At 33.4% G+C, this 27,744-nt stretch overlaps 5 non-coding genes across 5 annotated transcripts; all 5 read right to left on the reverse strand.

The window, feature by feature from the left end:
* Window positions 1-3,638: 3,638 nt before the first annotated feature.
* Window positions 3,639-3,711, reverse strand: Trnav-aac. Its single transcript has one exon. It is a non-coding gene; the product is annotated as a tRNA-Val (tRNA).
* A 4,836-nt stretch (window positions 3,712-8,547) lies between these two features.
* On the reverse strand, window positions 8,548-8,620 carry Trnad-auc. Its single transcript has one exon. It is a non-coding gene; the product is annotated as a tRNA-Asp (tRNA).
* A 1,049-nt stretch (window positions 8,621-9,669) lies between these two features.
* Window positions 9,670-9,742, reverse strand: Trnav-aac. The gene has a single exon. It is a non-coding gene; the product is annotated as a tRNA-Val (tRNA).
* Window positions 9,743-24,558: 14,816 nt separating this feature from the next.
* Window positions 24,559-24,631, reverse strand: Trnav-uac. The gene has a single exon. It is a non-coding gene; the product is annotated as a tRNA-Val (tRNA).
* A 1,820-nt stretch (window positions 24,632-26,451) lies between these two features.
* Window positions 26,452-26,524, reverse strand: Trnav-aac. The gene has a single exon. It is a non-coding gene; the product is annotated as a tRNA-Val (tRNA).
* Between the last annotated feature and the right edge of the window lie 1,220 nt (window positions 26,525-27,744).

Below are 27,744 nucleotides of genomic sequence, written 5' to 3' on the forward strand. Positions count from 1 at the left end.
GTACCTCTACTACTCGTAAATCTCAATCGCACTTAAGCGTACCTATTTACTACTTGATATATATAAGCTGTATTTTAATATGTTATATATTTAAATAAATATATAATAATTATCATAAATAAGTAAATGGTTCTTTCTCGAAAAATAGCACGACTGTAATTTGAGTTGGGTATCTCTTAGAAAAAAAAATTGAATATTTCTTTCTATGCGTTCCTAAACCATTCCTACGTTTATGATGATACTTTAATAAGTTATTCTGCGTAATTTCGTCAGGGATAAAAACTAAATCATTTTAATTTCCCCGTTAGAGTCTTTCTAATCTTTTTAATCATCGCAGAAAAAAAGCAGAAACTCTACTTTATAAATAATAATTCTGTTGGTTAATAGTAGTTTTGCCCGAATAATAATTCTGACTGTAACATAATACAATTTTTTTTCAAAATCTAATATTATCTTTTAATTTATATTGAGAAACAGCACTTGTTCGGCCTTTTATGAGGCAATCGATGATTCGACTATATCAGATACAAGCAAAGATCGCTATTTATAAATGTTGGTGCATTTACTTGTGTTCTGGTTTGAAGAGTACATGCAGGAGAGACTACATCTTAGCTTCCAAGGTTGGTTAATAAGTCCAAATGGTTATGAATGGCGAACACCTACCATCAGGTGGCGTATTTGCATGTTATATATAAAAAACCGGTCAACCGTCTATTTATTTGGTAAAATTATATTCTGCGTATACTGTGTACATTTCAACTAGTTTTGTAAATAATACATATTCATATAAAACATTTTAGACATCGGAACATAAAAATATTTTTATTATAATACATACATACATACATACATACATACATACATACATACGTACGTACGTACGTACGTACGTACGTACGTATGTACGTATGTACGTACGCACGCACGCACGCACGCACGCACGCACGCACGCACGCACCCACGCACACACACACACACACACACACACACACACACACACACACACACACACACACACATACATACATTAACAGCCTGTAAATTTACCACTGCTGGGCTAACGCCTCCTCTCCCCTTGAGAAGGTTTGTAGCATATTCCACCACGCTGCTCCAAGTTGATGGAGTTGGTGGATACACATGTGGCAGAATTTCGTTGAAATTAGACACATGCAGGTTTCCTCGCGATGTTTTCGTTACCGCCGAGCACGATATGAATTATAAACACAAATTAAGCACATGAAAATTCAGTGGTGCTTGCCTGGATTTGAACCCGAAATCATCGGTTAAGATTCACGCGTTGTAACCACTGGGCCACCTCGGTTCTTATTATTATAATATGTTATTATTATTATATTCAGTAACGTACTTCAAATTTTTAGTTTATTGAACTCTTTTAGTTTCCAATCAAAGCCTTTTTATAAGTCATGGCACTTTCTGTTTTCTAATATATTTAAAAATATAATAAATAAAAAACATAGATTAGAACTTCATATTGCTAAAACAAAGGATTTATCTTTCAGACTAAAATCCGTGGTGTGTTTCGTTACACGCTTGGACAAAAACGGTTCGGCGATCAATTGTTCGTCCCACGGTTCGTTTGCCTGTATTGTTTTATCAAAATTAAAAAAAAAAAGACTTAGTCGTTTGTGTACTCACGTGCAAATAACGGATTTCATTGTTGACATAACAAAAAAAATTAAGTGTTTAATGCTTTCAACGTTAAATAAATTGATTGTTTTAACACGAATTAATTAAAAACTTTTTTTTATTTTATTTGTTTATTTTTATAGATATATTGCAGAAAATTACTTAAATTAACCATTTAATTAACGCCAGTTAATTTTATAAGCGGCGCCGCTTAACCAGCGGTTTGATTGACATCCAGCCAATACATCTCCCGTTCATAGAAAAGGGTTATTTTCTTAAGACTTTCCTGAAATTAAAAATGTTTGTATTGGATAGGTTAGAAAATAATAACATTATTTAAATTAAACTCTCAGCACAGTTTTAGTATATCTTAAGTCTATTGCAGTAGTTGGTTGCGATAGACATTATACATAACGCGTGAATTTAGGTGACAAAATAAGCGAATGTTCATTAACCACGTGTTCATATCCGGATAAGTTTTCATGTGTTAACGAAACGGCGAGGCGGTAGTGAAATGGTTAGGCAATAGTATTGAAGAAACAACGCACAGAATTTTAGGATGAGGTTTATTGTGTACGGCAAACAATACAAAGTCAACCAACTTAAAGATTAAATTACTTAGTGTACACTTTTTAGAAGCAATGTCATGTAAATATTTTTTATAAATTATTAAATAATCAAAATTGATTTAAGTATGAACAGTTGATTGAATTTAGTTCCATAATAAATACGAGATAGCATAAAAAGTAAAATAACAGCCTGTTAATGTGCCACTGATGGGCTAAGGCATTCTCTCTTTTATGGGACGGTTTGGATCTTATTCCAAAAGAGCCGAGATTTTCCAGAGTATCCACTGGACGGACGCGTTCATCGTAACCCATTGCGGATTCCAACTCAGGCAAGCACCACTGAATTTTCGTGCGATTAATTAGGGCTTATAATTAAATTCCTGGAAACCTGCACGTGTTTGATTTCAATGCCACTGCCACATGTGTATCCACCAACCGGCGTTGGAGCGCCGTGATGGATAAACTTCCATACCTTCTCCTCAGACAATAAACGATAGCTATCAATGATTATTATCGTTAACCAAATGGACACATGCATCTCTTAACAATAAAAGCTCTAATGTTCGCCTTTCACACACTTTCGACAGGCTTAAACCGCGGTTCGTTGTGTTCAGTCTACTCCAACATCCATCGATTCTTCGACACACATCACGTTTAAACCATATGTATTATCAAATTAGCTATAAATAATAAAATAAATTATATTTAATTTGAATATACTATAATTTTCTTACACGAAGAAATCTTTGAATCTAGTCTCGATTGAAAATCAAAATAAATGATACACTTTTTTTTTAAAGTAATTAAAACTTCTTTAAACTAAACTTTTAATTGACGATGTTTGTTATTAGAAGAACAATGTTTGTTTGCAGTAGAATTAAATAATGTATAAACTTAGCACAATCGTTTGAACGTTGTATACGACTAACTGACTAACTGGAAAAAAGAAGTAACCTCTCAAAAGTTTCTTACCGGCGATATGTGTCTTGTTTCCCGTTGTATCTTGCAAAACACGTACTTATTTATTTGCTTTGGAAATTATTTCGACAAAGTTTTGGACCAATTGCGTAAGTAAGTCTTCATGGAACAGTATTTGTACTAACTTTTATACCCGATTCAACTCTAATATATATGTACATGCTCATTCTAGTATTAGACGGATTAAATAAATATGAGTGCTTAAACTTGACAATTATTTTAGTATATTATTTTTATGTTTTTTTAGTTTGTACAAAAAAATAAGAAATTAATGAAGTCTCTTAAAATAAATGAGAGTATATATGTATGATACGATCTATATGCTGAAAATGATTACTATCGCTTATAATTTCAGATTTTTACGATTATGTTTTAAATAAGGAAACAAGTAAGTAAATATATAAATATCAAGAAAAAAGTTAAGGTTTTAATTAACAAAAGCAATGTTTCCGCCCGGGATCGAACCGGGGGCCTTCTGCGTGTTAGGCAGATGTGATAACCGCTACACCACGGAAACTACGATGGAGTGCGGCTAAAATTTAAATTACAATAAAATACCTTTCAATTTTATAATTGTTTTTACAGCACTTTAATTTCACATTCAGTAGTAAATTTTCAGCGAAATATTTACACAAATAAATAAGAATGCTACGTTTCATTCAAAAATAAACGCGAAACGACCAATGTCGTTCACCTATTGTATTTCGTAGCAGATAAGTTTGTAACGTAGCGTAGCACATTGTAGTGCATTGTAATCCGCTACCTAATGACTTGTTTGACGATTTCCCAACAGACCGAAATGGTTTTTCAATAATAACACGTTGAAATGAAAACTAACTATTATTAAGTATTTTACATTTAAATGCTTTCCTTAAATAATATTGCTATTATTAAATATGTTTTATATGGTTCCATTAAACAATAATTTAATAATTTTAATCTATAAATATATAAAATGACATAAAATTATATTTAATATAGCTAACAGATTTCTTCGTTTTGACATTTTCTTATTATTTAAATAATATAATAAATTCCATTTAATTTAACGGTTCAGAGAAATTATTAATAGACTTTATAAACTATTATTATTATATAACTTTTATTATCCTTTTTATAGTCCATTGTGTGAACTAATCTTATACGGGACTGGCAGACGGTGTTCGCATACATTATTTTATAAGTTGTGTTTGTATGTTGTGTGTGTGTGGGTTTATAACGTTCTACATACACTGCTCGTTGTTTTTGTTGATTGATTTATATTAAAATTAATTTCATTTTCAATAAGTACAGTCGAATATCAACATGACATTTATTCAATATAAATTTATATGACCAAAATGATCCTATGTCAAAATATCTTTATTCAATATTTAATTGTAAAAATTTGCTATAATTTTTTTTTTATGTTATAGGGGCAAACGATCAGGAGGCTCACCTGATGGAAAGTGATTACCACCGCCCATGGACATCTGCAACACCAGGGGGGTTACAGGTGCGTTGCCGACCTTTAAGAAATAAGTACGCTCTTTTCTTGAAGATTCCCAAGTCGTATCGGTTCGGAAAAACCGCCGGCGAAAGCTGGATTACTTAATTAATATTATAAATACAAAAGTAGAATAGAATTGAATAATTTTTAGATAAGCGTAGAGTGTTTTTTTTAATCAGCCTAATATTATTATAATTATAAGTCTTTAATTAACACTACTTTGTTTTACATTACTTTAAATTTCAAATAGTAACTGCTGAGTTTCATGCGGGTTCTTCTCAGTACAAATCTATATAAATATATAAATTATATGTAAATTCTATTCTATAAATAATAAATAAATAAATGAATAAAGTATATTTTGATTTAAAAAATTTTTGTATTTGATTTAATGTATTGAGTTCTAAGTAACCTTATCTGTTAGTTGCCTCATAGCAACTCTAAACATTTGTTCATAATTTAATTTGACATAATGTCCACTTGGGACCTATATAAGGATTCTAGAAAATTCGAGATCAAAGCGAATAAATTCCGCCGTCCGCCACTCCGAGGTCCCGGGTTCGATCCCGACCGAGTCGATGTAGAAAAAGTTCATTTGTTTTCTATGTTGTCTTGGGTCTGGGTGTTTTTGGTACCGTCGTTACTTCTGATTTTCCATAACATAAGTGCTTTAGCTACTTACATTGGGATCAGAGTGATGTATGTGATATTGTCCAATATTATTATTATTATTTAAAAAAAATATACGTTTAATTTTCATAAAATTAAATTACTCAATATACGGTATAGCTATGTTTGGTAATAGGAGAATCTTTAAAACGTTCATTTGAAATTTTAAACAGAAGGAAATACGATACATTTATGTAATTTTGGTGTTGTTTTCACTTTATTTACTAACGGAAATTGTTTGACTCGTAAAACCTGTGAAGTTTTACAGTATTCGATGTTTATAGCTTTTGTAGCTTTATTTTATAACTTTCCTGTTGAAACTGAAATGAATTGGACATTTTATTGACTTCAAAATTATAATTGACATGTCGAATGACGCAAATAAACAGAATATTTAACTCACGAGTGTCAATGAGCGAGACCGAGAGGCGCAAATAAAACGTCAATTACATAAACTATTTATTAAAAAAGGAGTGAAGAAATTACATTTATCCTGTCAACTAATAAGCCTAGTGTCTACTGTTGGAAACGTGCGCCAGAAGTGAAGTTTCCTTCATACTCGGTATCAATTATTGGCGGCGGTTCATCAGTGATCTTGATGTTGCAACTCTCTGTGCAACGAATAATTATTGAATTCACGGTGATCGCTTTGGTGGGCTTTGTGCTGTATTCCCCAGAAAGCTCGAGTGACTGTCGATGGGAAATATATTGCGAAAAGTATAGATGTCGCTGAGTTATCAACACTCTAGTTTAGAACATTTATAACACATATCTACTTTCAAAGAGAAAACATGAAATAATTAATCCTTTCGTAGCTCTAATTATCTCGGGCTTATTTACCCATTTTGAAAGTATTCTTATAGCGTAAAATACTGAGTATCTCATTTTTTTTTTATGGTTATATTTATTTTATTTTTCCATTGTTATCCGTGGGGCACACCTCATGGGGCTCATAACCTCAACTTTTATCTGATGGTGTATTGTATTCGGGTTCAAATTAATAGTGCCATGAAAATACTATAATAGTATGCTAATTATACTTTCGTTGGTTACAGATATATTTACCCGTGCAATGAGTTTATGTACTGCGGTAATTTGACTGTAATTAATGCAATTAAATATGTAAATAAACGGTATTGTTCCAATAAAGTTAACGTAAATTGCTCATTTGGTCTTCAAGTAATAATTTATGAAGATTATAATAGATCAGTCATCAGTCAGAAGACTGCCGCTTTATGTAAGGATACATATCCCGATCCGAACCCAGAAGGGGTTCAAACCCCAGAACGGGCTGATAAAAAGTTATTGGGTTTTTCTATCGAAAAATTCAATGTACTAGCTCGAAATCTAGAAGTTGGAAATGTGTACACTCCCGTGCCTCGAAAGGCACGTAAAGCAGTTAGCCCTGCGCCAGAACTCTTTGCGTCCATGTTGGAAGTAGAGTGACGGAATAAAGAGTGCGCCACTTAATATGTTCTGCATAATTGTCTGACAGATGGATCTTCCTTGAGATTTCCCAGCGTGATCGGAATCCGTCCAGACAAAACTGATGCCGTGACGTTAATCACATCTGAACACAGCATGCATAAATAACATAAGGCTTGCACAAAAACCTAATACCAAGGTAGATCTTTGTGCAAGCCTATCTGGGTAGGTACCGATCATTCATCGTATATTCTGCCACCAAACAGCAATACTTGGTTTTATTGTATTCCGGTTGGAAGGTGAGCCAGTGTAGCTACAGGAATATAGCATCTTAGTTACCAAGGTGCCGCATTGTGGATATGAGGAATGATTAAAATTTCTTACAATACCAGAGGTTACCATCATCGATAATATTTGGTATATCAGATATATAAACGGAGCTGAAGCGAATATGACAAAATCAATACGAGAGGAAAATGAAAGCGGAAAAACTTATACAAAAGGCAATCTTATTGCTTAAATATCCATGTCTTCCAATAACCTTCCGGCAGCGGTCAAATAATAAAAAACCGATGTCTTTTTGACCAAATAATGCCTAATCTCTCGTATAATATCATTAATATGATTCCTGATACATTCGTAAGCGGATCTGGTAAATTCGTGTTATTGACGGAGTTTCATTGTACTTCCGTCTATAGAGTACAATAGTCGACCAGTTTTCTTTATAAAATAGTTATGTACGAGTCAGACAGTAGAAGTCGTAGTCGAGAGTAAAATAAGAGAGAAGTAAGCCTGTAATATTTCCACTGCTGGGCTTGTGTCTCTCATTTTGAGGAGAAGGTCTGGAGATAATTCCACTACAAAATAGATACACATTCCTCGCGATGCTTTCCTCCGTCCTCAATCACAAAATGAATTATTAACACAAAATGAGCACATGTGAATTCAGTGACAAGTGCCTGCATGGGCTTAAGCCTGTTCTAACCAATGGGCAACGTCGAATCTCGGCTACCCTTCCCTCTTTCTTTTTGTGTACAGTTAATTTATTTATTGAAAAAATTACACCATCAACTTATCACTAAGCACTTAAAATTAATATCTTTGGGTAACATTTAAAGTACGTCTTTAAAGGTGTAAACAATTTATACAGTTAACTTTTAAATTTGGAAGGTGACTCACCACTTAGTGACCACTCAAATTTGTGGTGATCATCGTTCATAATTGGTCATTTCAGCGTTAATAAACCTTATCAATGAAGGGATAGTAAGTCAGGTTTCACCGGTTTTTTTGTAATAAGTATTAAATTTACTCGGTGATCGCGCTTTGTACGAGACCGTCTTGGTAAGTACCACCCACTCATCATATATCCTACCACACTAGGGTCACTAACATCCCAGTTTATTTTTTTCCGGTGCCAATGACTGTGAGGATAGTGGCTTACCATCAGGCCACCTGCATTTAACAGTTCGCCTTACTACTTTATTGCTGTTTTTTTTTATAATTTTCAATAATAAATATTATGGTGGGAGAGCGGCAACTGAGTGAACATAGTCATATTATATAACTTGTATTTTGTCGTCACGAAAAGTATTTATAACGGAATTTAACAATTTCTGCTGCGAAATGGGGACCGACTACGTATTAGCTATGTTTAATAACCGATATATCACGGATACTTGGAGACTTAGTAGCTTAAGTTTGAAAACTAATTAAATATTGTTATGCAGAATAGAAACATTAATATTTGGAAACTTTGTTTGACAAAAGCAATGTTTCAGCCCGGGATCGAACCGAGGGCCTTCTACATGATAGGCAGATGTGATAACCGCCACACCACGGAAACTCTGATATGTATAAGCTAATATTTAAATTATAATCATATAATTGAAACTAACGTACCACGTTCTAAATCTCTTCTTTTTTTTTTGATGTGATAAATTTCTGGCGGACTGGCAAATGATGGTACAGTACTGCTGATGGTAAATAGTTACCACTGCCTATAGATATTGATACTCTAAGACATATTGATCTTTCCTCATATCACCAATGCGTCGCCATTCTAGAAAACTAAGATGTATGACTCGTGCCTGTGGTTGCACTGGCTCACTCATATTCGAACCGGAATACAACAACACTCAGCAACTATTTGGTGGTAGAGTAAATGACGAGTGGGTGGTTCCTATTCACACGGACTTAAACCAACCACCAAGTAAACTATACTAATAAATGGGTAGACTTTTTCGTAATCCCAAAGTGAACAAAACCGTTATATATAATAGTTATACTAGCAGACGCAGCGTATTTTCAAAAAGCGTATTATATAATATTCTTGAATAAGAAGCTGCGCTATGCAGTTTCATCCGCTTTAAATTTAAAATAGTGACGAGTCTAGCGTGCATTTCATATTATCTGTAGTATATCAATTCCATATCGATCGTTTGTATCATTTTGATATACTTATGTACTTGTCAATATTCTAGTACATACATTTTTAAGTTTAAAAGCTTTCTTAAAAATAAACTATCTTATGCATTACGTTTTACTGTTTTAGTCTATTTATTTTTTTATACAAATAATTATACATCTCGTCTAAATATTTTTAGGAGTGGTATAACATTACATAAAATATTAAATTATTTATGAAGCAATTAATTCGTCTCTTAAAATAAATGCGTATAGATCATATGTATGATATTATGATGATATGTATGATACATATGTATGTATGTACGATATGATCTCTACGCTGAAAATGATTGCTATCACTTATAATTGCAGATTTTTCTAATTATGTTAAAAATAGGAAAACATTAAACTCATATTATCAGAATATAGTATAAATATGTACATATCAAGAAAAAAACGTTGGAAGGTTTTAATTAACAAAAGCACTGTTTCCGCCCGGGATCGAACCGGGGGCCTTCTGCGTGTTAGGCAGATGTGATAACCGCTACACCACGGAAACTACATGACAAATCTGCTTATAATTAGATTACAATCCAATAATGAAATACCTTTCAAATTTGTTAATATTTTTTAATATTAACGTTTCCGCCAAAATATTTACACATTACATTTTTTTTTACATTAACAGCCTGTAAATTTCCTACAGTTGGGCTAAGACCTCCTCTCCCTTTGAGGAGAAGGCTTAGAGCATATTCCACCACGTTGCTCAAATGCGAGTTGGTGGAATACACATGGCAAAATTTCGTTGAAATTAGACACATGCAGGTTTCCTCACGATGTTTTTCTTCATCGCCGAGCACGAGATGAATTATAATATTTCATATATAAACACAAATTAAGCACATGAAAATTCAGTGGTGAGCACCACCTGGGTTTGAACCCGAAATCATTGGTTAAGATGTACGCGTTCTGATCACTGGGCCATCTCGGTTCTTAATAATCGAAATATTTACACAAATAAAATATATAAATGTTACGTTTCATCAAAGGTAACGGGATACGGAGATAAGTTTGTAGCGTAGCGTAGCACATTGTAGTGTATTGTAATTCACTACAGAGATAAGCCTACTAAACAGGACACATTATATTGCAGAAGAATGTGCTCAAACAGAGGTGCACTCTAAATTGCATGGTCCTATAATCCGATTGGACGGCAAATCCAACATGACCGGAGAGAGTTTAGGCTCAACAGTTTTACGTGCTTTCCTGGGCACGGCAATGTCTTCCTACCAGATTTCGATTTTCAATCAAAATATCCTAAAAAAAATTATCGCCATACCAGGGTCGAACCCAGAATCTCGGGATTTTAGGCAAAATATAGGGCTTAGACAACGTGACGGTCGATGCATATCCAGGTCCTGGGTTCAAAACTAGGATCAATTCGAGAAGAAATTCTTAATAGTAGCCCGGCGATAAGATGTTACCAGTGATAACTATGAGTGTGTTAAGAGTGCATCTGATCTGTGCACACTCTAGAGCAGTGTATATGGGAGATACCTCCCATAATGTTGTCTTAGATTTTCGCGATTATTACACTTTGAAATAAAACTAGTTTTTAAAGGATTTAATCGCGTATATTAATTATTTTAACATCCCGACGTTTCGAGCACTTTGCAGTGTTCGTGGTCACGGGCAGACTAAGGTGACATTTGTCTGTTCGAATTACAAAAGAAATATTATTTACAACTACCGCCAACGATTTCTTAATTGATATGTTGAGTAGCGTTCCGGTTGCACGCAGAAGGCAGTTAGTGCCTATGCCATGTTGCTCCAATGAAAATAGTTACCGGTAAGATTAAGAAGATATCATGTTAAGATTTCATATAAGCGTTGCCTCATTATTATTATAAAATTTATATTGCCTTTATAGTTGCAGTAAATTGAGTTGATAATTTAATTGTAATTAAAAAAAAATCTGCATGCGTCTATGAGAACATTTCCACGAGCGTAAAATGTTTACATTAATCGAATTATTGGACATTACATTTTCGATACGCTTTAGCCATTTTAACGGTATAATTAGTTTAATTATTGTCTATTTTAATAAAATACAAAGGATAGTATTATAAATAATTTAACGTCTGCGAATAGTCATAATAGGGTAGATTTTGGGACGTTTAAACTTATTGCGTATTTCTAACAATAAATTGTAATAGTAGGATTTGTACGATTCGGATAATCGTGGATGTTGGTAGTACTTAAATTCATTTGTCTCGTTCTGCATGCTTCGCAGGCGTTCCTGCGCTACTGACACTCGATCTTTGTGTCTAACCTACCCATCGGCACTATAAGATCGTCCGTATAGAAAGCGGACCTGTGCATACGTAGACAATTTTGCACAATAATATGTCAGCGTCAGTTTCTGTTAAAAATCATTATAATATCAATTAATTTAAATTCATACACAATTATTTTTTTTATTTTATAAGAAAAGTAGCAATGTTTATTAACTACTAGCTGTGCCCGCGACTTCGTGCGCGTTGTTTGAATTTAAGTTATTTGGATATTGTAACGAGATTTTATTTTTATTCTATAAATAATTCTAAAATAAAAGTAGCCTAAGTTACTCCTTATTACATCCGCTATCTGCCAGTGAAAATCCCATCGAAATCGGTTCAACTGTTCCAGAGATTAATAATCCTATTTACTAGAACTAAAAATAGCCCAAGGAGTCAGGATCGCATATCCGACTTCACAACGCAAACCTTAAATCATTGCGCTATTGACGCTTTATTAACGTTATTAATAATTTATTTGTTTGCAATTTATTACAGTGCTTCGATATATTCCTGTTTAATACAAAAACACTCAAATTTGAAATTGTCTGACACAAGCGAAACTATGCAAACATTATCGCTACATATTACTAATTTATTATACTTTAATTAAGAATTTCATCGTGTTAAACTTCATACATCCTTACTTCCCTTCTATATAATTTAAAATTACTTGTAATATTATATTTAGGAGGAGGAAATAATATAACAGAGCAACAGAGAGAAGTGAATATTCCATCACGTAGTGTCAATTTGACAAATAGCATACTCCAACGCGTATTACAACGTGCAATTGAGTTTAGGCGTTCCATATTCGGTTGAGATACTAAATAAAATGACGGCTCTATTCAAAATCGGAGAGCCTCAATTTCTATACATTATTTGTTCCGTAATTGTTAATGCTTACTTACTAAATCAAGTAAAAAATTGCGCCTAAAAATAATAAAAATCATTTTAACGCATAATTTTCTACTGTTGTTGTAACTTCGTAGACCTTTTCAAATATGACCGTAGCTGTTCGTAACTTCGTAGACATGACTAATAAGATATTAAGGCATGATTTCCCAGAAGAATTAGAGGAAGTTTGCGGGATATATGCTTCAAATCAATTACGGACAGTTGTTATATTTATATACACATTTTGAAAGAATAAATACGTACATTTTAATGAGAAGGTCAGGTCCAGTTTCTGTCGGTATGGCACCATTACTAGATTAATTATATCTTATGTTTGAGATTTAAAAATATATGAAAAATTTCATTAAATTATTTTATATAACTGTATCATAATTATATTTTGTTACCACAGCGCTGTTGACAGCGTGGGTTGACAGGTGAGTGACCAAAGCGAAAAATGAAGAATTAAAGGCTATTGTGGAAGCGGATCCATTACAAAGCAATTCAGAGATAGCTGCAGGCTTCGCGATAAGTGGTAAAACTGTATTAATCCACTTGAAACAAATCGGGAAAGTAAAAAAACTTGAACGATCGGTAAGTCATGAAATGAGTGAATCGAACTTGCAAACACGCGTCGACTGTTGTGTTACTTTGCTCAACCGACAAAAAATGAAGGGATTTTAAATCGAATCATTACTTGTGATAATAAGTGGATACTGGTAAGATAATCGGAATTGCTCGTCACAATGGCTGACTCTGGAGACCCAGCCAAATCCTGCCCAAAACGAAAATTGAGTCAAAAGCTACTTGTGAGTTTTTGGTGGACAAGCGCTGGTATCGTTCACTACGGCTTTCTAAAATCTTGTCAAACGATTACGACAGATATCTATTATCAGCAACTGCAAACCATGAAGGAATAATTAGCTTCTAAACAAGCGAGATTGTCAATCGCTCTAGGCCACTGCTGCTTCACGACAACGCAAGACCACAAACAACCACTAAGTTAGATGAGCTACAATTGGAATGTCCGCGACAACGTACTCCCCGGACCTTGCTCCAACAGACTACCATTTTATATATGTATAAGTGAAAAATCGGACGATGGGAAAACTAGTCAACAGATTATTATAATAAGTATTTTAAGTATATTATAAAATAAATTTAAATTTGGAATTCCAAATATAATTAAATATCGATCTTCACACAAGTCATTGCTGAATTTTCAGTTTAGAATAGGTAGAAGGACCTAAAACCTTGATTCGAAAACTGCTTATGACATGCTGTAATTTATTGTAGCTTGTAACTGGTTTATTCTAATGATTATTAACAATTCATATATCATGCAATGATATTAAAGTAAGATTAAGTCACTGTATACAATATAAAGAATAAATAATTAAAAAAAAATCTGCATGCGTCTATGAGAACATTTCCACGAGCGTAAAATGTTTACATTAATCGAATTATTGGACATTACATTTTCGATACGCTTTAGCCATTTTAACGGTATAATTAGTTTAATTATTGTCTATTTTAATAAAATACAAAGGATAGTATTATAAATAATTTAACGTCTGCGAATAGTCATAATAGGGTAGATTTTGGGACGTTTAAACTTATTGCGTATTTCTAACAATAAATTGTAATAGTAGGATTTGTACGATTCGGATAATCGTGGATGTTGGTAGTACTTAAATTCATTTGTCTCGTTCTGCATGCTTCGCAGGCGTTCCTGCGCTACTGACACTCGATCTTTGTGTCTAACCTACCCATCGGCACTATAAGATCGTCCGTATAGAAAGCGGACCTGTGCATACGTAGACAATTTTGCACAATAATATGTCAGCGTCAGTTTCTGTTAAAAATCATTATAATATCAATTAATTTAAATTCATACACAATTATTTTTTTTATTTTATAAGAAAAGTAGCAATGTTTATTAACTACTAGCTGTGCCCGCGACTTCGTGCGCGTTGTTTGAATTTAAGTTATTTGGATATTGTAACGAGATTTTATTTTTATTCTATAAATAATTCTAAAATAAAAGTAGCCTAAGTTACTCCTTATTACATCCGCTATCTGCCAGTGAAAATCCCATCGAAATCGGTTCAACTGTTCCAGAGATTAATAATCCTATTTACTAGAACTAAAAATAGCCCAAGGAGTCAGGATCGCATATCCGACTTCACAACGCAAACCTTAAATCATTGCGCTATTGACGCTTTATTAACGTTATTAATAATTTATTTGTTTGCAATTTATTACAGTGCTTCGATATATTCCTGTTTAATACAAAAACACTCAAATTTGAAATTGTCTGACACAAGCGAAACTATGCAAACATTATCGCTACATATTACTAATTTATTATACTTTAATTAAGAATTTCATCGTGTTAAACTTCATACATCCTTACTTCCCTTCTATATAATTTAAAATTACTTGTAATATTATATTTAGGAGGAGGAAATAATATAACAGAGCAACAGAGAGAAGTGAATATTCCATCACGTAGTGTCAATTTGACAAATAGCATACTCCAACGCGTATTACAACGTGCAATTGAGTTTAGGCGTTCCATATTCGGTTGAGATACTAAATAAAATGACGGCTCTATTCAAAATCGGAGAGCCTCAATTTCTATACATTATTTGTTCCGTAATTGTTAATGCTTACTTACTAAATCAAGTAAAAAATTGCGCCTAAAAATAATAAAAATCATTTTAACGCATAATTTTCTACTGTTGTTGTAACTTCGTAGACCTTTTCAAATATGACCGTAGCTGTTCGTAACTTCGTAGACATGACTAATAAGATATTAAGGCATGATTTCCCAGAAGAATTAGAGGAAGTTTGCGGGATATATGCTTCAAATCAATTACGGACAGTTGTTATATTTATATACACATTTTGAAAGAATAAATACGTACATTTTAATGAGAAGGTCAGGTCCAGTTTCTGTCGGTATGGCACCATTACTAGATTAATTATATCTTATGTTTGAGATTTAAAAATATATGAAAAATTTCATTAAATTATTTTATATAACTGTATCATAATTATATTTTGTTACCACAGCGCTGTTGACAGCGTGGGTTGACAGGTGAGTGACCAAAGCGAAAAATGAAGAATTAAAGGCTATTGTGGAAGCGGATCCATTACAAAGCAATTCAGAGATAGCTGCAGGCTTCGCGATAAGTGGTAAAACTGTATTAATCCACTTGAAACAAATCGGGAAAGTAAAAAAACTTGAACGATCGGTAAGTCATGAAATGAGTGAATCGAACTTGCAAACACGCGTCGACTGTTGTGTTACTTTGCTCAACCGACAAAAAATGAAGGGATTTTAAATCGAATCATTACTTGTGATAATAAGTGGATACTGGTAAGATAATCGGAATTGCTCGTCACAATGGCTGACTCTGGAGACCCAGCCAAATCCTGCCCAAAACGAAAATTGAGTCAAAAGCTACTTGTGAGTTTTTGGTGGACAAGCGCTGGTATCGTTCACTACGGCTTTCTAAAATCTTGTCAAACGATTACGACAGATATCTATTATCAGCAACTGCAAACCATGAAGGAATAATTAGCTTCTAAACAAGCGAGATTGTCAATCGCTCTAGGCCACTGCTGCTTCACGACAACGCAAGACCACAAACAACCACTAAGTTAGATGAGCTACAATTGGAATGTCCGCGACAACGTACTCCCCGGACCTTGCTCCAACAGACTACCATTTTATATATGTATAAGTGAAAAATCGGACGATGGGAAAACTAGTCAACAGATTATTATAATAAGTATTTTAAGTATATTATAAAATAAATTTAAATTTGGAATTCCAAATATAATTAAATATCGATCTTCACACAAGTCATTGCTGAATTTTCAGTTTAGAATAGGTAGAAGGACCTAAAACCTTGATTCGAAAACTGCTTATGACATGCTGTAATTTATTGTAGCTTGTAACTGGTTTATTCTAATGATTATTAACAATTCATATATCATGCAATGATATTAAAGTAAGATTAAGTCACTGTATACAATATAAAGAATAAATGGACATTGAAAATAAAATAAAAAGAAGTTTTCGTAGTGTTAAAACGAAAGTTTATAAGTGTAGTAGCTTTTGACAGTTTAGAGAAAAAATAAATTGAAATGAAAAGTTTTCCTACAGTGCCATCGAAGGTTCAACGACCGTTACATAGACAATTTGGACGTCTGTTTTCCTTAAATTAATAAAAGATGTCTTTGAAAGAAATTTGGATAATATTTTAAATAAACATTTAGTGCAGCCTTTTTTTAAAAGTGTGTCACGATTGTGTGAAACCGATGTGCCGTAAGGTTTGCCTTCTAAACGTACACTTACTTTCTTTATGTATGTATGGTATACATTTAGTGAAAACCACTGAATATATTTTGATATGAGTTCACTTAAAACGTAGATCAACAAAATACAGAGAAAATAAAACCCAATGTTATATATTCAATAGGAAAGGCCTTTGTCATATTTCGTACTTTAAATTGCCATTGATTGCTCTTCTGGTTAAATAATATATACCAATAGACTTTAATAAAGGTGAAAACTTAATTTAATTATTATATAAATTTAATGTTTTCGTAGAATGATTTGGGGCAATGATATTTATAAAATAGGCTAACAATACATTAGTACCAATAATATATTTATTATTAGTATTGTTTAGTATTTTAATTAAATTATATTCAATAGCAATAAATTTATATAAAATCAAAGATTGTAATAAATTACAATCTTTGATTTTTCATTGTGCCTCTTAATTGAAACTGTTTTTTAAAAAAAACAGTTTCAATTAAGAGGCACAATGAGCAATCAACAGTCAACTATATTAAAAGATTTAAAAAAGTAAAAAATGTCTCACAATAATGATACTTAGTGATATTTTTTTATACTATAGAAGCATGTTTTGGCACAGCACGGCTAATGGTAGGAAATGTATATCCATTATTTAGAAGTGGATAATAAACGTTATTGAACTTAAACTTAAACTAAACATACCGCCTATGTATATATCTTAAACCTGCAATGGCTGTGAAAAGTGTCACATGTCCGCCTCATAAATCATTTCGGAGTTGTATAGCGATCGATTACATAAATAATCCTATTGTCAGATATTCTGTAAAATAAGTTCAAGGCTCCCATAGAAATCATGTGTTAGATCGCTTAAGATAAAAGAGTTTATATAATAACTTATTCTGAAAATAATTTGCATTTTTATTTTTATTACTCCTATTTTATTTTTGGAGTAAGCTAAGTAAGATAAGCTATTGTAAAATTTATAGGATAAACGATGTTATTTCGTCTTAAGTCGGCGTGAGATATGAAGTGATTTCTTACAGAATCGCTGGGTGATCAAATATAAACATGATCTTATCAGCTCGATATCGCTCGAAGCCCAAAATTAATAAAATTAAAAAAATAGCCAACCCTTGGAAAAACACAACAGGTCGTTATAAAATCAATCAATAAAAACACTAACGCCGTACAACTATAGACAAAATAAATAAAATCCAATTTCTTATCTATGGCCCTTCCCACTCCTCCCATTGTCTTTCAAAGGAGACGCCATTTTAACATTGGCTATATAGATTTAGATAAAACTTTTCGGTTCTTGGGTTTCGATGTAAAAGTAACGCTATTTTATTTTTTAGATTGTTTGCTTTTTTAAAACATTTTACGTTACGACAATTTTATCTTTTAATAGAATTTCTGATCTGCATATCATCCGTTTTCAAAGGTATAAATTTTATCTAGAAATTTTATTGAAGAAACTATCAATGATTACTGAAACTATAGTGGTTTTCACAAACTACTATACATAAATTTAAATTCAAATTTCTTTAGTCAATATGACATTAGATTTTCTAATTAATTGTCTTAAAAGTTATCGATTGTTCAAAACATTATATTCAGAAGGAAATCAGATTTAAACGATTACTCTTTGATCGATTTAAATCATAATCGAACAATTATTAATTCGAGGTAATGCCAGTAACTTAAGCTTATAAAGGCAAACGATCAACGAGAGCCAGGAATGGCATTTAGACCAAATGAACGAGCACCTACGTACCTACGCTTATCGGCTATGTCCAGTATTTCGTTAGTGCGAAGTTTCTACTATAAGGACCCAAAGTAATGTCCTGTCCTTATACACTTTTAATAATAATAACAACAATTTGATATTAATAAAAGAGAATACATTTTACAAATTGAGTTTATTAAACGATTCGAATCTTTAAAGTCAATAAATCCTTAAATTAGTAATCGACTCTACTCTATAAAAAAAAACTTATATTAAAAAATAACAATTGACAACACAAACAATTGAGGTCTATTATCCAATACCTTAGATAATTTACATACAGTACAGTGTCGCACTACAAAAGAACTAAAACAAACGCTTGATGCTTGCCAAACGTCAATCTATTTTAGTAGTGTGCGTGTACTTAACGGCCAACTGCTGACATAATTATGTTCGACCCGTCCTCAGCTTTGACAATCTATCAATAAATCAATCAATCTAAGCATTGATATTTATTTCAAATTTGATTTATGAATAAAGTAACAAATTAATATATATGTATAATGATTCTTCTCGATAGAGTTGACATTCCGAACCGGTGGTAGCTTAACTTAATATAGTTTGTTAAATGACGATTCAAACGTGCTTGTATAAAGTATATTTTGATTTTGATTATTGAAAAGCATCACCGACCTTGGAAACTAAGATTTTATGTCCCTTGTGTCTGTAGGTAGGTACACCGGCTCACTCATTTTCGAACCGGAACACAACAACACTGAGTTGTTGCTATTTGTTGTTGCGGTAAAATATATGATGAGTGGATGGTATGTTTGGCGACCTCCGTGGTCGAGTAGTGTGTACGCCACTCCGAGGTCCCGGGCTCGATTCCCGGCCGAGTCGGTGTAGAAAAAGTTCATTAGTTTATGTTGTCTTGGGTCTGGTTGTATGTGGTACCGTCGTTACTTCTGATTTTCCATAACACAAGTGCTTTAGCTACTCACATTGGGATCAGAGTAATGTATGTGATGTTGTCCAATATTTATTTATATTTATATATTTATTTGTGCAAACAAAGCTTTAGTAAACAACCTAAAAAAACCTTAACCTTTACTAAATAATACATAATATTAATAATAAATAAATAGTTAATTACTTTCACGCAGTATTAATAAGGACTATATTACCATATTGATGTAATTACTAATTAATTAAAGTTTTCTCATAAAAAATGTACGTTGGCCTGTATCAGTCACGAAAATATGGCGTCCAATTTATCATTTCTACTTTGTTAATAACGAAATGACATTGTTCATTACATCAGTTTATCAAAATGAATGTCACAACATTTTACTGAAGTTTTACTTCACATTCCTTCAATAAAGTCAATGAATAAATGAATATCTACCAATTAACTTACAAATATGCTGAACCAATTCATATGAAATTCCATCTATATTGGTTTGGTAATTGTATTTTTTTTATGTTTGAGAGGGCAAACAAGCAAAAGGCCCATCTGATTGAAAGTGATTACCACCGCCCATGGACATCGGCAACACCGTGGGGCTTGCAGGTGCGTTGCCAGCCTTTAATGGGAATGTATACTAGAATAGCTTTTCTTGGTGGTAGGGCTTTGTGCGAGTCCGTCTGCGTAAGTACCACCTACACATCAGATATTCTATACCATAAAAAAGCAGAAGATAGCTAGCATAGCGTCGTAGGGGTGCAATTTATTGATAACGAAAAAGATATAATATATAAATGTGATTTATATCCCATAGTACTCAGGAATAATGTAGCTTTGTGTGTGTGTTTTTTTAATGGTGTCATTAGATCCAAAATTACCCCCTAAATACAAACAAACAAATATTACATTTTTACAATATTAGCATAGATGATGCAGCGGTTTTACAATGCAATATCGTTATGCTAAAGCGCTGCGCAACGCTTTGCAGCTTCACCCACTTTAAATTGAAACTATTGACGTGACAAGCGTGAATTATTTATTCCTATATAAATAAATTTATAAACAAGATACTAAACATTGTTTACAGATAGACATTATTCAGTTCACGTTCAATTAACGTTTATGAAAAGAGGAAGAAACAACACGTAGACGGAGCGGCGTGACAAATGTAAAGTCAATTATTTACATTTTCCTCTCTCTAACATGGAGCTCTTTATACAGAATAAACACCAGCAGACGTTTTGTCTGTTCCATGGAGTTTTTATATTAAACTCATTGGTATAAAGTTATTTATGAACAAAATAAATAAATTTAAGAATTCTTAAATCGTGTAGTAATTAATCGTAATACGTGTACCCCGTATAACAATTAAGATATTAAAGTAGATTTATATTTAAGTAAGTTTATATAATTCATGGTAGGGCTTAGTGTAAGCCCGTCTGGGTACCACATAATCCTCAGATATTCTACCGCCAAACAATAGTGCTTAGTATTGCTGTGTTCCGGTTTAAAAGGTGAGTGAACCAGTGTAACAGGCACAAGGGACATAAAATCTTAGTTCCCAAGGTTGGTGGCGTATTGGCCATATAAGGAATGGTTAATATTTCTTACAGCGCCATTGTCGATGACCACTTACCATCAGATGGCCCGTATGCTCGTCCGCCAAACTATGTCATAAAAAAGTATATAAGTATAGTATAGTATAGTATAGTATATATAATAAGTATATAAGTATAGTATAGTATATATAAAACCTTTTTTAATCGAAAATGTTATTCGAATGCGATAAACATGTGAGAAATTCTGAACAGACTAGCGTAATTGAACATGTATACATTTGGATACAATCTTCAGGACATACCCTTAATAATATATTCAACTCTATAGGATTAGAGTATGACGTAATTTATCTTGATTTAACCTAAGCAAACTGATGCGCCATTGCAAGTTTACATAACATTCACACACACAAAAACAATTACACGTATATACATATCACCAAGACAACATTCCTGTTAATAAACTGTCATTAATTTAACACACACATAGAAAACATAATATACAGATGCAAATGTTACACACGCTTGCACTTGAATAATAATGGTACCTTTGCTTAATTAAACAAAGCGGAGAATAGTTTTTATGAAACTCAACACCTACATAAACATCTCTGATTGTTTAGTAATTACAGTAATGAGGTAGTCTAGACTTAGGCAAACAGAATCCAGCTTTATTTTACAAATGCATCAAAACATGACATTTTACATTTATTTTTTTTTAAGTAATTATAAGGATTATTCTCGTAATTTATTACCGAGCACAACTACACAAATTAGATACGATTTCAAACCGTTCAATATACTTCACAAGTATCAAATGCATTAAATATTGCTATTACCATTGTAAGCCCGTTAAACATAAATTAATTATCAACCCTCACACGCGAAAGTACTAATTATTCTCGAAACTTAATATCGAAAGCTGACTTAGAAAAATGACTAACGACTTTGCATATGTTATACAGAACTCGTTCCAGTCAATATCACTTTTGATCGGTGAGAATTTAAAAAGTATTTTTGATTAATATAATACTTTAGGTAAGGTAAGAGTTATATAATGATGTAGAATATGATTATGTCTTCCAAAACGATTTCGATCATGTAGGTTAACCCCACGAGAGGCTAACAAGTTGCGCAGAACATATGATATTGCACAAAACATGCGCGCAAACAAAGCTGCACTCTCTAATCGCTCACCATCATAATCCGGTGGAACAGCAAAACTGACACAGACAGACATAATTCTAGACGAACATGATTTCCAAGGTGTGACTGTGCACCCTTCCACCTGCCAGACTCCGGGCTTACTGAGAATAGGCACTAAACAAACGAAGTAGCGGTAGCTGTCGACCAGCTGACTGTAAAGCGTTTGTTGTTTGTTAATCGGAATGAAATCTTATATGAATGTCCCCATGGTGTAGCGGTTATCACACCTGTCTATTACGCAGAAGGCCCCCAGTTCTACTCAAATGGAAAAATATATTTTGTCAATCAAGAACTATCAGTTTCTAAGTATTTTTGGCTAGCTTGATAAGCAATATTTGATTAGTTCTAAGTTTAAACGAATGAATTTGTAAGTTTCCGTGGTGTAGTGGTGATCACATCTGCTTAATACACACAGAAGGCCCCCGGTTTGATCCCGGGCGGAAATATTGTTTGTGACAACCAAAGCCTGACAATTCTATCCGTGTTTATCTTTCTTGTCTTAAAGTTATATTTACAACATTTTATTTGCTTTATTTGCCGATGCTGTGTCATCCAAGCAAGCGGCGTATCGCGCGTGGATCAATGACTGCGTTATTAGGGTTTGAACAATGATAAGTCATTGTTTAAGCCCCAAGTTTCAATGAGTTGAAAGCAACCTACAACAAAAAGTCCAAGTCCTGTAAGAAAGCATACATAAGAGCCGATGCACAACGCACTGTACAGATTGGCCACGAATTTATCTCGCATCCTACGAGCTCCCGTAGATTTTGACGTTTGACAAAGTATGTGCAAAACTATTATAGCCAACCTTTGCTGCCACCACTCAGAAATTCATATGGATCGCTAGCTCACAGTTCGCAGGAAGAGCTGATCTTCTGCTAAAACTTGCCTACAGCCCTGAGATCGATGATTTTAACGAGCTGCTACCAACAATTCCTTCGTGAGGTCACATAATGCCTGACATAAAAATCAGGCATCGTGATGTCCGTGCAGAGCTGTAATCATTCGATATTCAGAAAGCTAGCGGTTTTGATGGAATACCAGCTACAGTACTAAGCAAGTAAGCAGCTGTCATTAACACGCCAGATGTCTCTTTCTACAGGATGTGAGCCAAAGGCTTGGAAGGAATCTAATGCAAAAAAGCGGTCCTGAACAAAGTGTGGCGTATTTTCACGCCAGAATAACTGCCTTTTGTACAATACGTAAGTGCGGTCTTGCGTTGAATATTGAACAGTCACCGCGACAATTCACTTATCGCGGTTTTATGGAAAAAACACAAACAACTAATTATAACATTATTTATTTGCTATTTACCTGCTTTTTGTTTCTTTTATATTTTTATCTTAGTACAAGTCTGATTTACGGAAAAATCCAATAGGGGTTTTGTTACATCGTTTATAATATGTACAGTATAACATAAAATAAAATGTATATATAAGTTAATTAATAAAAAAAAAATTGTTTGCACCTTTGGGATGTCTCCGCCAACTACATATTGAAGATCTTGAATCGGCTACAGCAATGTGCGGTTCACATTGTTGGTGACGTAAAGGTCACAAACACCTCCGAACATTTACGGTTGCGGCAAGAGATAGCCATCCTATCGACTGTATCACAGTATGTGCTGTAAAGATTTATTCTCTCTAATTTTTTCCCTTCCATGTCAACTCGTTCTGGCTTTTGACAACGCCTAACTATGTCATCAATTCCACCGCGCACGAAGAAATTTGGCAACTCTCTACCAGAATACTTGTTCCCTTCCTCTTTTAAATTGGGTTCCCTCAAAAGAGGCGTGAAGAGGGATCATGCGAATAAATGAACTACCTTCGTCGCCATCACCCGTAAGGGCGACGAAGGTAGTTCATTCTTCTTGACTGTACTGGCCGTCTTCTCATTTGGACTCTACAACCACTTACCATCTGGTAGAGTGGAGTCATATACCTATCCGGATAGCATAAAAAAACATAAATATAAGATATTCCAGACTGTTTCTAATAGTCCTGAGCAATGTTTCCACCCTGGTTCGAACAGAATCTGCGTGTGAGGCAGATGTGATAATCGGCTACACTCGGCTACTATGCGGAAACTTCCAGAATGACTAGCCGGAATTTAAAAATCATTTCAATATTGCTTACCCGGAATCAACATCAATACTCGAAAACTGACACATTGTAATTGACAAAAGTTTCTGCCCGGGATCGAACCGGGGCCTTCTGAGTGTAAAGTAGATATGATAACCGCAATAGCAAGTGATAACTTTAAGACAGATTAGATTCATCTGAAAACTAATCGAATACCTGAACAAGAACAGCAATATTCAGAAACAGGCTCGTTATAATTGACAAAAACAATGTTTCCGCCCGGGATCGAACCGGGGGCCTTCTGCGTGTAAGGCAGATGTGATAACCGCTACACCACGGAAACTTGCAGAGTGACTGGTTCAAATTTGAAGATCATTTAAATATTACCACATAGAACAAATATTCCCACATATTTTTTTTTTTATTATTTTCATATTTGATGATTCGCAATGAATATCTAATTAGAATTGTATAATATGAGAAAAAAAATTTGCAATTCGAATGGTATATTTGAGAAATCCTTAGGACATATTTTTCTTCTTAACTTAGAGTTGGTCCAACGATAGACGCATGGATAAGATTTTTATTTAAATGACGTTTTATTATTTTAACGTAATGTTAATTATATATGAAAAGTATTTAAACCTAAGTATAAACATAAGTTTTTAAAGCCTAACAAAATCTTCCAAGTTATTCTAATCGCAAGCCCGTGTTAAACTTTGTTTCTGACTTTTCTTATATCTGATCTTTGGATTTAAGAGATTAATTTGAAGGCTTTAAGATTTTTACATAAAGTAAAATTGAAATAATTTACGTTTTAAAAAAAAAAAATAACAGTTGTAAATACTACTTGGTGAAAGTCTCCCTTCATCTCAGATAAATTTTAATTATATTGTATGAATGCATTGTTACACATGTTTTTTTATAACAAATCAAGCAACTGAAAAATCAAAGTGCACTGATTTGAGCCCGCAAACTTTTTGTTCTAGAAAAGTAATAGTTGAGTTTCAATTGCATTCCTTATTTGAAAAATTGTTTTCAAACTGAATTTACATTCGGTCACCGTGCTCAAATATTACGCGTCATTTCAGAAGATAACCAATGATGTCGTAGTTCTGTTCACATCTCGTTTTTGTTACATGACACTTGTTTATAGATCACTCCAAACTAAACGTTTGGCTGCTGAATCTCGACAATTAAAGTAATTTATACGACAGCACCGCACAATCAACACGTTAATTAACACAAACTATTTTGATGTAGATATTATATTAATTAGTACAATTCCAAAATGCTAAATTACAATGAACGATGAAGTCATTACCACGTTGCTCGTGCAGTTAAATTTTTATATAATAGGTACATACTAAATTCGCATAATGCCCTGATAAGTGTTACGGCTTTTCAACTATCTTTTTATGCTTGTAATAAATCTTAACCGATCTATGATAGGAATTCTTTTACAAGCTTTTTGAATGTAAAAATATAAAACCTCTATAAAAGAATAGATAATTATAATATAGTAAAGTTAAATTTTAATAAGCCGAGATGGCCCAGTGGTTAGAACGCGTGCATCTTAACCGATGATGTCGGGTTCAAACCCAGGCAGGCACTACTGAATTTTCATGTGCTTATAATTCATCTCGTGCTCGGCGGTGAAGGAAAACATCGTGAGGAAACCTGCATGTGTCTAATTTCAACGAAATTCTGCCACATGTGTATTCCGCCAACCCGCATTGGAGCAGCGTGGTGGAATATGCTCCAAATCTTCTCCTCAAAGGGAGAGGAGGCCTTTATCCCAGCAGTGGGACATTTACGGGCTGCTAATGCCAAAAAAAAAAAAGTTAAATTGAAATATTCTACACAATTTTATTTACTTGGTGCTATAGTGCTTTGACCGAACTTGTCTGGATACATTCTCGTCTCATAAAATATTTTACCACTGAACAGCAGAACTTAGTATTGTTCTGTTCCGGTTTAAAACTGTATTTAAAAATAAAATAAAGTTTCCGTCCAGGGTTGAACCGGCGTGTTCGGCAGACGTGATAGCTGCTATAACGTGGAAACTTTGCAAATAAACCACTTAAATTTGAAAATTAAACAAATCTTACCTACCCAGAAGAAAATTATAAATATACAGAAATTATGTACAGACAAAATCAATGTTTCCGCCCGGGATCGAACCGGGGGCCTTCTGTGTGTTAGGCAGATGTGATAACCGCTACACCAGGGAAACGTTCAAGTTGTTTCGATCAATTCTGAAAGTTATCAAATATTTCTAATCAAGAATCAAAAATATCTAAAACCGAACAGGCCTCGATTGACAAAAGCGATGATCCCGCCGGAGAACGAACAAGGGGTCTTTTGTGTGTCAGGCTGATCAGTTGCATATAAATGCTTATATATACTGGATAATTCTTATTTACTTTTTTATTAGCCTCTCTACAGTTTCGATAAGAAATACCTTCACTATAATGTAACCGAAGATGACGTAAATATTATTATCTAATATCATACTAACTTAAGCAACATATTATGTTTTTTTTTTTTTATGGCATTGTTTGCGGACGAGCATATGGGCCACCTGATGGTAAGTGGTCACCACCGCCCATAGACAAAGGCGCTGTAAGAAATTTTAACTATTCCTTACATCACCTATGCGCCACCAACCTTGGGAACTAAGATGTTATGTCCCTTGTGCCTGTGATTACACTGACCCTTCTAACCGGAACACGACAATACAGTGTACTGTTATTTGGCGGTAGAATATCTGATAAGTGGGTGGTACCTACCCAGACGAGCTTGCCTACCTACCTACTTTAATTATGGTATTAAAAATATAATTAAGTTATTAAATAGAAATTACAAAATTAAATATAAGAATATGCATAGATGGCCACCGATTCGATCCCGGATGGCAACATTACTTTTGTCAATGAAAGCATGTCATGTAGTTTTTATGTGTTCTAGCTTCTATACATGCAATATTTTCTTTGACAATTCTAATTTATCATCAACCGATTTTTAAAGCTTACTATTACTTGTACTAGATAAGCAATAGTTGATAAGTTATTACATATAAGACCTTTTTTTTAAATCGTCTTCTCGCGCTTCAAATGTAACGCGTTATCTTTCAGAAAGTATTCAATAATGCCATCGGTCAGTTCACATGAGTACGAGTTTTTGTAACATGACTTACAAGATCACTACTATATACTGTAAAATAATGTAATAAAAGGAACTTATACTGTAGCCACGTTAATGAACACAAATATTTCAAATTTTAATATTAATGAATTTAATTCTAAATCGTAAAATTATAATTAACTCTGAAGTAGTACAAAGCTGCGCTACTCGTGTCATATAAATTTTATTTAACAGATTTTACTTAATTGGCATCACACACCGATAACTGGTAATGGCCTTTTAAATTTCATTTTATTGCTGTTGTATAAC

Source organism: Vanessa atalanta, chromosome 15 (assembly GCF_905147765.1).
Source record: "Vanessa atalanta chromosome 15, ilVanAtal1.2, whole genome shotgun sequence".
NCBI classification, from domain to species: Eukaryota; Metazoa; Arthropoda; class Insecta; order Lepidoptera; family Nymphalidae; genus Vanessa; species Vanessa atalanta.